General features: G+C 39.0%; 1 long non-coding RNA gene and 3 other non-coding genes across 6 annotated transcripts; 2 read left to right on the top strand and 2 right to left on the bottom strand.

The window, feature by feature from the left end:
- Positions 1 to 521: 521 nt before the first annotated feature.
- On the bottom strand, positions 522 to 595 carry trnaa-agc. Its single transcript has one exon. It is a non-coding gene; the product is annotated as a tRNA-Ala (tRNA).
- Positions 596 to 2836: 2241 nt separating this feature from the next.
- trnat-cgu lies at positions 2837 to 2908 on the bottom strand. Its single transcript has one exon. It is a non-coding gene; the product is annotated as a tRNA-Thr (tRNA).
- Positions 2909 to 9977: 7069 nt separating this feature from the next.
- Positions 9978 to 12091, top strand: LOC119497882. 3 transcript variants are annotated; one of them, XR_005209008.1, is made up of 3 exons: positions 9978 to 10241; positions 11012 to 11106; positions 11441 to 12091. It is a non-coding gene; the product is annotated as an uncharacterized LOC119497882 (long non-coding RNA). The 3 variants fall into 3 exon arrangements; XR_005209009.1 differs by lacking the exon at positions 9978 to 10241 and adding an exon at positions 10354 to 10476; XR_005209010.1 differs by lacking the exon at positions 9978 to 10241 and adding an exon at positions 10447 to 10583.
- On the top strand, positions 11985 to 12091 carry LOC119499476. The gene has a single exon (XR_005209400.1). It is a non-coding gene; the product is annotated as a U6 spliceosomal RNA (small nuclear RNA).
- Positions 12092 to 14100: the final 2009 nt, after the last annotated feature.

The raw sequence follows: 14100 nt of genomic DNA, 5'->3' as shown, positions 1-14100 counted from the left end.
AGCAAATACACAGGAGCAGAATCCCACTTCCCTCTCAAACAATAACTTCCAGACTATAGTACTACCGCACCTCCTCTTGTTGGTGTTCATTCCGTTCTCTCTTCCATTGTTTCCAAACGAGACAATGTTTTTCCAGAAAAAAGTCACATCATGTCCTAAATAACTCTTCTACCTTTAAAGGCTACAGACTGCTGTTCTGTGTGAGGCACTGTTGGGATTTGAACCCAAGATCTCCTGTTTGCAAGACAGGTGTTTTAACCACTAAGCCACTAAGCCACTGCTTTTTGTTGTCTTCTTCTATCACATCAAAGCTGCATTCACATCCAAAATGTAAAAAAGAGTTACAAAGAGTTCAACACAGGAGTTGTCTGTTTCCTCATCACAACAGTCAACTTTTAACCAGAACCAGTCTTTCTCTAGGCTTAACTACTAAGTTTTCCAGCCTAAATTAAACCCTTGATATTGAGGTTGCAGAGATAAACACGTCAGAAATCATTTAAGAGCTCATTTCTGCAACATCCAGGCACTGCTGGGATTTGAACCCAGGATCTCCTGTTTGCTAGACAGGCACTTTAACCAACTAAGCCACAGCACCTGCTCCAGTTGTTGCTCCTATTGCACAAACACAACAAACTAGTAAACATGGACGTAACCTATCCTGGATTTTAAACACTTAAAAACTCAGCGTTACACATGTATTTTTTTTGTTTTTTGTTTTTTGAGGAAGGTAATGGAGCTAAGTACCAAACAGCTGGCTAGTTAGTTAGCTTGCTAATTCTGCCATGCTTTAATTCTACACTGGTTACAGAAAATGAGCCGAACAGCAAACTGGTGGCCAGTGGCAGCGCTGGGTCGGTCCCTCTGCCTCATTCCCGGCCACTCCGGAAAAGATCAAGCTACCTCTACTAAATATCCAGCCATCGGTGACCGTCTCCGGAGCTGTTTCTGCTCTCTTCCTCTGTGAGTTGCGACAACACCTTACGGTCCAACTGACAAACTGAACCATTTTTTCCGCTCCCCGACAGTTTTTGGAGCTCCCCACAATCAGAGGCAAATCGGCATTGGCTCGCCACTCGCACATTGGCGTTCAAGCGCCACGTGTGAACTGCTCAAAAACGCTCGCAGAGAGGCTTGCCGATGCCTCGCAGACACATTCCAGATATCTAGCATGCTAAATATCTGGACCTGTCGGGGACTCCTGCCAGAAGCTACAGCCAATGAGAGCGCAAGACACGGGTTGAGGGGAAACCGGGGGTCACAGTAGGAACGTACTGTATGTCAAAACAGCAAGTTTTGCAGTATAGAAATGGGATGACTTTGAAAGTCTTGTAGTGTGAACAAGCTATCCACATACTAACGTGCCTTACTCCCCCAGAGTCTCCCTTTTACTGTGACCATAATACCTATTGTGTACATACATGCAAAAGCATGAGCTCTACCACTGAGGTACATCCCCTGTGGTTTTTTGGAATTGTTTGACAATTTTTTCAAGACACCTGAATAAAAGAAGAAATCTGACTAAAACAATTATGATTAATCTGGTACGTTGCAAATGCAACGGCTGTAAATCAAACCGGGCAGAGTGCCGGCACCGCTATACCAGCAATCACAGTGGAAAGAGGCTGATAAAGTCTGCTGTTCTGTGTGAGGCACTTTTGGGATTTGAACCCAAGATCTCCTGTTTATGAGACAGGCGTTTAACCACTAAGCTACAGCACCACTGTTTTTCCCAGCTGACACTTTATGAAGGCGGGGTACACCCTGGACAGGTCACCAGACTATAGTACTACAGCACCTCCTCTTGTTGCTGTTCATTCCTTTCTTTCTTCCATTGTTTCCTTTCATTTCCACACAAATGGGACAACTTTTCTCCAGGACAATGTCACAATCATGTCTTGAATCTCTTCAAGAATGTCCTGTTGCAGTACACATAGGCCCTGTTCAGACCTGCTATTAACATGTGTCCTCAGTGATCGGATCACAAGTGGACAGCTTTAAGTACATCTGTTCACACCTGACATTAGAATGCATCTCCACATGCGTCTTCAGTGACCACTTGTGATCTGATCTCACTTCCCGCTCTATATGCAAATAAACACGTAGTAACCACATGGCTAATACAGCAGCCGTTGTGACGTAATATTACATGAAAGTCAGTAGTAATATCCTACATATTTGTGAATTCTGGTACATTGTATTAACATCAAAATAAAAGGGTATTGTACCGGCGGTCTCCGGGGACCTCTGTGCCACCGGAACCGCTGCTTTTGCGAGACAACAGCGGTGTACACAGCTTCAGAGAGCCGGGGAGAACAGAGAACAGTCGGGCGGTCGGGTGTCAGCTCCGCGCAAAGCAGCGGAACAAAAACAGCGACACATCTCCGACAGTATGATAATAATGCACTTCCTGTTCCTAATCTGATAGTCTGTAAATATGTGGCCTATAAACAAGATATATTTTAATAAAATACAGTTGTACCGAAAGGATACAGTAGAGCACAGAGGCTGTTTCCATGCTGACAAGCGCCTGTGTCTGTTCATTCACCTGAGGAGCTCGGTGATCCCGCGGATCCCAGCTGGACATCCGTTGAGTAGGCAGTCCTTAATGTGGCCCAGGACGCATTCGCGTACACACTGCTAAAAGAATGTGGTCATATGTGGACCAGACCACCTCTGAATGTGGTCTGAAAGATCCAATCTCAATGCGTCTTGAGTGTGTACTTAAAGCTGTCCACTTGTGATTGGATCACTGAGGATGCATGGTAATACCAGGTCTGAACATAATGTCCTGAATCTCTTTTCCATTGTTAAAGTCTACGGACTGCTGTCCTGTGTGAGGCACTGTTGGGATTTGAACCCAAATCTCCTGTTTACGAGACAGGCGCTTTAACCACTAAGCCACAACACCTCTGCTCTTGGTTGTCTTCTTCTCTCGTATCAAAGTTGCATACGGAGCAAGCCAACGAGTAAAGTCAAGAGGAAAAACACAGAGGGCTCTTCCCATTTTTCTTCTTGATCTCATCTGATTTTTCCAATACACAGATATTTTCACAACGACATGGCCATCTGGAATAAAGCTATGTGGTCGGCAACTGCTTTATTTTATGTCCGTATCATAATAAAGGCTTGTATATCCGCCGTCCTCGGTCTTCCGGTTTCCCTTTTTGAATGACAAGTACACACTATTGCGACCTGCTGGTAGGAAGAGTTATTTCACCTCAGGCAGGCACAGAACGTACGTGCTAACTGGCCGTCGGCTGTAGTCTTTGCGGTGTGTTCAAGTGCAACTTGTCGGCCAAAACAAAGGTGACGTGAGGCGACGCAACAGGCGGCCTTCGTTGCTGCTAGTTCTTTGATGTTGGCTTGGTGTGTCCCCAGCTTTACTGCTTACTTTCTTTCTTTTTTTTTTAAACTCTTTTTTTATTTGAGAACAAAGAACATGAGGTCATCATGGGTGTTACAATGTGAAATCACAGTACATTTTTGTAAATACATCTTAATATAAATTGTCCACACTTCAATCAACGGTGTAAATACACAATCCATTTTTCCCAGTACTCAATACTTTTTTCCAATTCAAGCCTTAAAATAAATGTGAGTCTTTCCATACGATATATTTGATAACAATACCCCGCCATTGGCCTAATGTTGGAGGATCAGTCTGCAACCACTTTCGAGTTGTGGCTTTCTTACTACTTGCCAAGAGAATCTTTATTAAATATTTATCTTTATGTAAAACAATTTCTGGTATTTTTCCCAAGTATATTGTAATGAATGAGTACTTTAACTTTATTCCAATTATTTTATTAATCTCAGTTGCCACCTCTTGCCAATATGGTTGTATTTTAGGGCATGCCCAAAAATATATGGAAATGATGAGCCATTGAGGTTCCACATTGCCTCCAACAAAAGCCCTGGTTCTGCGTGCCTGTTTGCAGTGCTGTTAATTTAGGAGTGATGAAAAATCGCACTACGTTCTTCCATCCAAACTCCCTCCAGGATCCCGAGTTTGTAGTAGTTGCCTGAGTCTCACATATCTCTGTCCAGTCCTCCTCTGTTATTTGTGAATCTGACTCTTTCTCCCATTTTTGTTTAATGTAGTTTGTAGAGTGCTTCTTAGAGTCTTGTATACTTCCATATAGTTTGGAAACCAACTTTTTACTTCTCTCTTTTTTATATGCATAAGAGAATATAGTAATCAAATTGTAATCGTTTGTTTTTATGCTTTGTATTTTTTCTTAAAGTAATCTCTAACTTGCAGGTACCTGAAAAAGTCCTGCTTTTCCAGTCCAAATGTATCTGCTAAATCCTGATAGCTCTGTAGTTGACCTTTTGAGGTGACTGAACAGAAAGACGTGATACCTCTCCTAACCCACAGTTTAAATCTCCCATCCAACATTGCAGGCTCAAATCCTGGATCATACGCTACCCAACCCAAGACCCCCGCATGTTTCTCCAATTGTAATTTCTTCAGCAGCCTAAACCACAGCTTAACTGAAAATAGGGTCCACTGGTTTAATCTGTTATAACACCTTTCAGCCTGACTTCTGTTACCTAGTATTGACTGTATTGGAGTATCTATCTGTTTAATTTCCAATGTCTTCCATTTGGATTCGTAGTTTGGTGCACACCAACACACTAAAGGTTTCAATTGGGCAGCATAATAATAATCCTGTAGGCATGGTAGGGCTCTCCCTCCCTTCTCCTTTGCCAATTGTAATGTTTTGAACTTTACCCGAGGTCTCCCGCTGTTCCAGATGAACCTCGAAATCATCCCATCCCATTCGTTAAATTGTTTTTGGGGTACTTCCAAAGGCAATGACTGGAAAAGATAGAGTAATCGCGGTAACATGTTCATTTTATTTATTTCTATTCTACTACTCATGTCTAATGGGAGCAACGTCCATCTAGAAATATCTGATTTCATCTCTTTATTGATAGGACCATAATTGCTTTCAAAGAGTTTTGACATGTCTTTTGTTAAGTTTATTCCCAAATATTTTATTGAGAGAGAGTTCCATTTAAATTGATATTTCCTTCTCATATCTTGAGGGGGTATAAAATTAAAAGTGAGAGCCTGAGTTTTTTGGATATTTAATTTATATCCAGAGTATGAATTATATGTTTTTAGAAGGCTCATCAATTTAGGAATACTAGATTCAGGGCTCGCAAGGAACAGCAGAACATCATTGGCAAACATACAGATGTTATGTTCTTCTCCTCTGATTGTAATCCCTTTTATCTCCAAGTCCTCTCTAACTGCTTGGGCAAGGGGTTCAATATACAATGCAAACAGAGCAGGGCTCAAGGGGACACCCCTGGCGCGTCCCTCTTTCTAGTTGGATTGTTTGCGACAGGTGTCCGTTAACCTTAATCTTGGCTATTGGAGAGGAATATAGTGCTTTAATACGCTTAATAAAACCGTCCTTAAAGCCAAACCTGGCAAGCACCCTGTACAGATATTCCCAACCCACTGAGTCGAATGCCTTTTCGGTATCAAGGCTGACCAGCATTGCATTTATATTTTCAGTTGTAATATGGCTCATAACTTGTAATGTTCTCCTTAAATTATCCTGTGTCTGTCTGTTTTGTATGAAACCTATTTGGTCTAGATCTACCAGCTCAGGTAAGATGACCTCTAGCCTCTTAGATAGGATTGAAGCAAATAATTCTACATTTAGGACCGATATTGGTCTATATGAACTGCATTCCTTTTTATCTTCTCCTTCTTTTGGAATTATTGAGATGACTGCTTCTCTCCATGATTGCGAGGCTTCTCCTGTTCTCAATGTATGATTAAAACAGTTAAGCAGTATAGGTATTATTTGTGGTCTATATGCTTTTTACCATTCAGACCGGTATCCGTCTGTGCCCGGTGCCTTACTTGATTTCAACCTTGAGATAGCTCTCAGCCATCATTGCTTTGTTCTGTTGCTCTCCTATAGATGGTAAATCCAATGAGTTTAGAAATCTCTCCATTGCTAGTGTATCTGCCCTTGCCGGTTGGGTATAAATGTTGAATGTTTTTTATTTCACTGCAGACATTTTGTGTTCTAGGATTCCTGATTTTGTAGATTGTATTCTTTGCCTGTTGTTTTCGTATTCTCCAGGAGAGGACTTTCATTGCTTTAGGTCCTGTCTCGTAGTATTTTTGTTTGACAAACTTGAGTTGCTTTTCTATTTCCTCACCATATATCCCATTTATTTCTTGTTTAACTTTGTTTAATCTCGTCAATATTTGTGGGTCTCTTTGGTCTGTATGTCTAATCTCTAAGGATTTAAGCAGCTGTGAGAGCGATAATTTTACCTCGAATCACAGCCTTTGCTGCGTCCCATAGAGTATTTGGGGAAACTTCTCCATTGTCATTGCTTTGAAGATACATTTCAAATTCGTTCTGAATCTGTTTCTGGACTGTTTTGTCATTTAAAATACTTGTGTTGAGTCTCCAGAGTGTATTTTTCTGTTGATTAACTAAATGTATAGATAAGTATACTCCTGAATGGTCAGATACATCCCTAATCCCTATATTACAATTTTTAATTCTATGTCTGTCTGATTTATACATAAATAAATAATCAATTCTTGAGTACATAGAGTGGCATGAGGAATAGTAAGTATACTGTCTTTCCGCTGGATGAAACTCTCTCCACACATCAATCATACCCAGTTCCTTGAGCATCCGTTGGACCACTGTGGCATTTGGATGTTTCTTTTGGGATGGGTTAGTTGTATCCAGTTTAGGGTTATTTTGAACGTTCAAATCTCCACCACATATTAGAGTACCATATGATTCTGTGGCTATCAAGTTAAATATCTTCTTAAAAAAGGATTTGTTACTTCCTGGCGTAGCATATACATTAAATAGTGTTACCTCTTTATTATCTAGTTTTCCCCTGACTAGGACATATCTCCCCTCCTTATCCTTGATTTCAGACATAAATTCAAAATTTACTGAGTTTGGGATCAGAATAGCCACACCCCTCCTCCTTCCAGATTTATGTGATGAGTAGTAAGTATTTTGGAATCCAAGTTTTTTCAATTTATCATGTTCTGGAGGAGAACGGTGGGTTTCCTGCCAATATATTACCTGCATCCTTTCTCATCTCATCTTTGCAATGATTTCACTTCTTTTAATCGGATTATGCAACCCCTTGACATTAAGTGTAACTATCCTGTAGTCCTGATACTGCATGAGTTTAGTTCAAATCCTGTGGACTTGTGTAACACAGCGCTGTATTCCGAGATCCATCTCCGTTATCAGCGGGCCAAGCTCTGACTTTATAAGCTTTGTCACAAACTCCGGTAGGTTGTTCCCCTCAGATCCCTCCGGCACGCCGTATATGCGGAGGTTGTTGCGGCGAGAGCGTGCTTCTGAATCAGTTAACTTAGACTGCAGAGCCTCTTGAGTCTCCATCGTCTGAATAAGAGCCTCTCTCGCGGCTGCGTCCCATTCTTCAATACCGGCGATGCGTTGTTCCGCCTCCGCCACTCTGACTTTGGTGGCGTGCAGGTCACCTGTAGCTTCTTTGAGTTTCTGGTTGATTTTGTCTCCTAAACTCTTTCAACTCTTTCTTTATGTCTACACAAAACGAGAGTCGGAATTCACTCGTATCACTTTTCAGATCAGATCTGAACGCCCGGATCTCATTGTAGATAGCCTGCATGTCCGCTTCGTTAGCTTTCCCCGCCTCGCCGTTGTTCCCGTGACTTTCTTCATCGCCGTAGTTTTCCTCTGCTATTTCACCTTTCTCACGTCTGGAGCTTGTTTTGCCTTTACCCTTTTTTTGCTTTTCTCCGTCCATGTTATATTTCAGTTTAATTTTACGTCTCAGGTATTTTTCCAAGGGGATTAAAAAAGACTGATTGGGAGAGGTTATTTCAAGCAGCCATCTGCTTCAGCGCCACACCGGAAGTCGTCTACTGCTTACTTTCTAACAACAATACCAAGCAACAGTGTACTGTCAGTAGACGAAGAAAAGGACTGCGATGGCTGGGAATGGAACCCAAGTCAACTGCTTGGAAGGCAGCTATGCTCACCACTATACAACCATCGCTGCACAAGAAGTATTTCACAACAAATTCCCAAATTTTCCTGGGCATTGAGACTGTAACGAGCCCTGCATTTAAGAAATGCATGGGGCTGTCACCTCTACTGACTCATTTTCGATATTGTATCAAACACAGTATCAAAAGGTGGGTTTGATTGAATGCCAATCTTAAGGATTTTAAGAGACAACACACAAATTCAAGTGTCTACTCAATCAACAATTTCTGTCAAAGAATCACTTTGTTTGCTTTTTTTCTAAGTTTCACCTGAATTTTCTCCGCAGGGAAGCCTAGGCAAGTATCATTGGTGAGCTCCCGCTGCCGAAAAGTACCTTTCGTTGTCGGCAGGATTCTTTGCTCTGCGCTATCAGTGCTTGATCTTTTCAGTTCTCCTTATAGCTAGTTCGCACTGCACAAATTTCGCCCTGATTTTCCGCTCCCCTTTTAGCCTCTCGACAATATCCTCAGTCAGAGTCAGCAGTTCTCCTCCCCTGCTGAACACAGCCTGAGCCAAACCCTGATCTCCCTTCCTGAGTCGTCTTAACTGTTTGCCAGAACTTCCATGATGACAAAGGAAAGTCCTTCTCCGTAGCATCAACACATGGTATGGATATTACATTTCATGGATGAATAATTTCCTATTATGAGATGCATCTAATTGTGAATTCTCCATTTTGCTGTGAAGTAATAACTGCTGCTGCTTTACAACTTTTGTCTTTCTTGGTGAATAATAAGCAGCTGGTAGAAGACGCTACCCTCCCCGTCGGGGAATCAAACCCCAGCCTTCCGCTTGCCAAGCGGAGATACTGTCCACTATACTAACGAGGACTGCTTCATCCCTGTTTTTGGCACGTCAAGGGACAGGTGGCGCTGTTCCGGTGTACAAAGGGAATACACAGAGATATGGAATGAGCCCGTAGGTGTGAATGTGAGTGTGCATGGTTGTCTGTCTCTAGTGTCAGCCCTGTGATAGTCTGCCGATCTGTCCAGGGTGTACCCCGCCTTCCTTTACCATTTATCCATTACCTTGAGGCATTTCTCCATCCTTGCCTCAGGTGGGAATCGAATCCATGACCTTCTGCTCCGTAGCAAATACACAGGAGCAGAACCCCCCTTCCCTCTCTCCCCCCACAGAGAATAAACTATAACTTCCAGACTACAGTACTACCGCACCTCCTCTTGTTGGTGTTCCGTTCTCTCTTCCATTGTTTCCAAATGAGACAATGTTTTTCCAGAAATATGTCACATCATGTCCTGAATCTCTTTCTACTGTTGCAGTCTACAGACTGCTGTCCTGTGTGAGGCACTGTTGGGATTTGAACCCAAAATCTCCTGTTTACGAGACATCACTTTTAAAATGTATTTATTTATTTTATAATTAAGTTTAAATGCATTTCTTACTGATTTAGAAATAAAAAAAAGATTTCTAATAATAAATGTTAATAAATGTTTATGAATGTATTTCTTGTTGTCCTGTATATTATTAAATGATGTGTTTCTGTATTATCTTCTTCAGCACTTCACTGGGTCAAAGACAACAATCTGAAAATATTATCTCAGATATTAAAAGTCATCTAGATAATAATAATAATAATAATAATAATAATAATAATAATAATAATAATAATAATAGTATTAATATTTAATAATAATAATGATAATAGTATTATTAATAATAATAATAATAATAACAATAGCATTAACAATAATAATATAATTAATAATAATAATAATGATGATAATAATAGCATTATTAATAATAATAATAGTATTAACAATAATAATGATAATGTTAATAATGATAATAATAATAATAATAATAATAATAATAATAATAATAATAATAATCAAAGGGAACAGTGACTACAGAGTTTCATCTCCTAAAACCAGCTGTGTCCAGATGTGTTGATGTTTGTGGTGACCTGAAGGATGAAGAGTAGATCCTCCTCTTCCTCCTCCTGAAGTTAAATAAACTGGAAGCTGAAGATGAAGATGAAGATGAAGATGCATCACCATCACAGAGCTGACAGCAGGTTGTCACAGCACAGCGACGCTACACACATTAGGAAAAGGAGAAGAAGAAGAACACGAAGAAGCCCCGCCCCCTCTGCAGGTAATTGACAGGGGATGAGTGGAGCCTCAGAGGAGAGCAGCTTCTGGAGCCAGACTCCGTCAACAGATGAGCTAAATTAAGGTATTATTGGTTATGTGCACACGACAACCTCTCCCTGTAAAACTTAAACAGAGTTCATACGACTCTTTAGCATGATTTGATGAATTCTGCTTGTAAATGATGTCAATAAGAATGAATTTAAGAGCGGTAGAGTTTCTCCTGCTCGGTTAGTTTAATTAATGATCAGAACAGCGAGAGCAGGTGGTCGCAGTAGAATCAGAGAATCACTCCTCCTGAGCCAGACTCCGTTTAAAATGTGAGCATATGTGATTCACGAGACATAACACACTTTTTCTTCTTCACAAATATAAATATATTTGACGAAACTTTACGGTGTTCTGCTCAGTTCGGCACATAAAGCATGTAAGTTCAGCAGAGTTTAATGCAGTTTTAACTCTCACAAGTCCTCTGCTGCTTCGCTAGCTGCTCGTGGGAACACTAAGAACTGGTTTAAAAGTCTAAATGAAGCTGAAATAGTGAACCGTTATGTATGCCGAATTTATCAATAGGCTTTAATAAACAAACCGGATTGATGTTCCGAGTCATATTTGTGGAGTTGTGAACGTTTTTCACTAAAGTGAAAGAATGTATCAGTGAGTCTGGTGGATGTGTTTGTGTCAACGTGAGAACGGGCTGTTTCTGCTGAGACTAACCTGAGTCAATGGGGCCTGTTATCACAGAAACGCTCATGGAGCTCATTATGTGGACAATAAGTCAAGTTAATGTACTATTTTACTCTGTTCTTGGTGTTCTGTGACTGCTAATTGGGTTCTTTCTCTCTTCTCTTTCAGTTCTTTGGAGTCCGACGCTTCCGCGGCGCCCTTGAACGCCCCATGTAGAGCGGTCCGACAGCGACACCCGGCGGCGGGTCGGTGAACTGCAGCTGGTATGTTTGAATAGAAGCCAGAGACAGACAGAAGGGTTCTCTTCCTGCTTCTAAGCAGCAGTTTAACTGGTGAAATAAAGAGATTAAAGTGTGATTGGATACGTCAGACTCTCACATCAACACGTTTAATGTTCACAAGCAGCAAACACAGCACGACTAGACCAGAACCGCTGTAGACTGAGTCCAGATAGGAGCCACTTCAGAGGCATTCAGCAGCAGGACAAAGAGCAGGACATGCAGGCTGTTTTAATCCACATAGCAGCAGGGTCAGAGTGTGTCCAGGTCCTGGTTCAGGTCCAAATCAGTCTCCTGGGTCTGTTTTCTTATTGTGAAGCAGGTTCCAGAAGTCCAGGAGCTTTCTCTGCTGCGAGCGTCCTCCTTGTCTCTTCCGGCTCGAAGGCGGCAGGGTGATGTAATCCAGACCGGATCAGACTGGTTCCTGCTTTCTCTCTACCCCCCCCCCCCCCCCGTCTCTCACAGTGTGGCTCTACCAGCCCCCGCTAACCCCTGAGGGTCTGGAGGGGGGTCAGAGTCCTCCTGGAGGAGGGGCGTCGAGTCAGCCTTTTGTTCTCGCGCCTTCAGGCATCCAATCCTCAACGGCTGACGTCACCCCAGCCTGTCTGAATCTCCCAGCATGCCTCTGGAACACTCACAGGCTCAGCCTGAACTCGTACCACCTCAGACTGATCCAGACCAAATCTGGAGAGCCATTATGGTTTAGTTAAGGTACCTAACCACCAGCACAGCCCCCAGACCTGTCTCTACTGTTCACATGTATTGACTAGAAGCCAGTAGAGTCTCGTCTGTCCTCCAGACCCTCAGTCTGGTCCCGTAAAGGACTAGTGCCTATAAAAACATCTCAGGATCTTCCTCCTATTGCATTTACTTCGGTAATGCATATTCTAAAATTGGAACGATACAGAGAAGATTAGCATGGCCCCTGCGCAAGGATGACACGCAAATTCGTGAAGCGTTCCTTCTATTATGACTTTTCTGATCATTATGGGATGTTTTCTGATGTTTTAATGATTTTTTGGAAATTTTTAGAATTGTTTCTGATTATTTTCTGATTTTTCTATTTATTTTCTATGACTTTTCTGATTATTTTCTGATGTTTTATGATTTTGTCTGATTTTTTTCTGTGTATTTTATGACTGTCTGTGATGTTTATTGATGATTTTATGATTTTTTTATGATTTATTGTGGTACTTGTTGAGATACTAAGTCATTATTTTGAGATACTAAGTCATTTGAAAATACTAAGTCATTATTTTGAAATACTAAGTCATTATTTTGAGGTATTAAGTCATTATTTTGAAATACTAAGTCATTATTTTGAAATACCAAGACAATGTTTTGAAATAATAAGTCATTATTTTGAAATACTAAGTCATTATTTTGAAATACTAAGTCATTATTTTGAAATATTAAGTCATTATTTTGAGGTATTAAGTCATTATTTTGAAATACCAAGACAATGTTTTGAAATACAAAGTCATTATTTTGAAATACTAAGTCAATATTTTGAGATACAAAGTCATTATTTTGAAATATAAAGTCATTATTTTGAAATACAAAGTCATTATTTTGAAATACAAAGTCATTATTTTGAAATTCAAAGTCATTATTTTGAACTACTAAGTCAATATTTTGAGGTATTAAGTCATTATTTGAAATACTAAGTCATTATTTTGAAATACCAAGACAATGTTTTGAAATAATAAGTCATTATTTTGAACTACTAAGTCATTATTTTGAAATACAAAGTCATTATTTTGAAATACCAAGACAATGTTTTGAAATAATAAGTCATTATTTTGAACTACTAAGTCATTATTTTGAAATACAAAGTCATTATTTTGAAATACAAAGTCATTATTTTGAAATACTAAGTCATTATTTTGAAATACTAAGTCATTATTTTGAACTACTAAGTCATTATTTTGAAATACTAAGTCATTATTTTGAGGTATTAAGTCATTATTTTGAAATACCAAGACAATGTTTTGAAATACAAAGTCATTATTTTGAACTACTAAGTCATTATTTTGAAATACAAAGTCATTATTTTGAAATTCAAAGTCATTATTTTGAACTACTAAGTCAATATTTTGAGGTATTAAGTCATTATTTTGAAATACTAAGTCATTATTTTGAAATACCAAGACAATGTTTTGAAATAATAAGTCATTATTTTGAACTACTAAGTCATTATTTTGAAATACAAAGTCATTATTTTGAAATACCAAGACAATGTTTTGAAATAATAAGTCATTATTTTGAACTACTAAGTCATTATTTTGAAATACAAAGTCATTATTTTGAAATACTAAGTCATTATTTTGAACTACTAAGTCATTATTTTGAACTACTAAGTCATTATTTTGAAATACTAAGTCATTATTTTGAGGTATTAAGTCATTATTTTGAAATACCAAGACAATGTTTTGAAATACAAAGTCATTATTTTGAACTACTAAGTCATTATTTTGAAATACAAAGTCATTATTTTGAAATACTAAGTCATTATTTTGAGGTATTAAGTCATTATTTTGAAATACCAAGACAATGTTTTGAAATACAAAGTCATTATTTTGAAATACTAAGTCAATATTTTGAGATACAAAGTCATTATTTTGAAATATAAAGTCATTATTTTGAAATACAAAGTCATTATTTTGAAATACAAAGTCATTATTTTGAAATTCAAAGTCATTATTTTGAACTACTAAGTCAATATTTTGAGATACAAAGTCATTATTTTGAAATACAAAGTCATTATTTTGAAATACAAAGTCATTATTTTGAAATACTAAGTCATTATTTTGAGATACTAAGTCATTATTTGAAAATACTAAGTCATTATTTTGAAATACTAAGTCATTATTTTGAAATACTAAGTCATTATTTTGAGGTATTAAGTCATTATTTTGAAATACCAAGACAATGTTTTGAAATACTAAGTCATTATTTTGAACTACTAAGTCATTATTT

The sequence above is a fragment of the Sebastes umbrosus genome, chromosome 12 (assembly GCF_015220745.1).
Source record: "Sebastes umbrosus isolate fSebUmb1 chromosome 12, fSebUmb1.pri, whole genome shotgun sequence".
Taxonomy (NCBI): domain Eukaryota; kingdom Metazoa; phylum Chordata; class Actinopteri; order Perciformes; family Sebastidae; genus Sebastes; species Sebastes umbrosus.
This window is presented reverse-complemented; position numbering and strand designations above follow the sequence as displayed.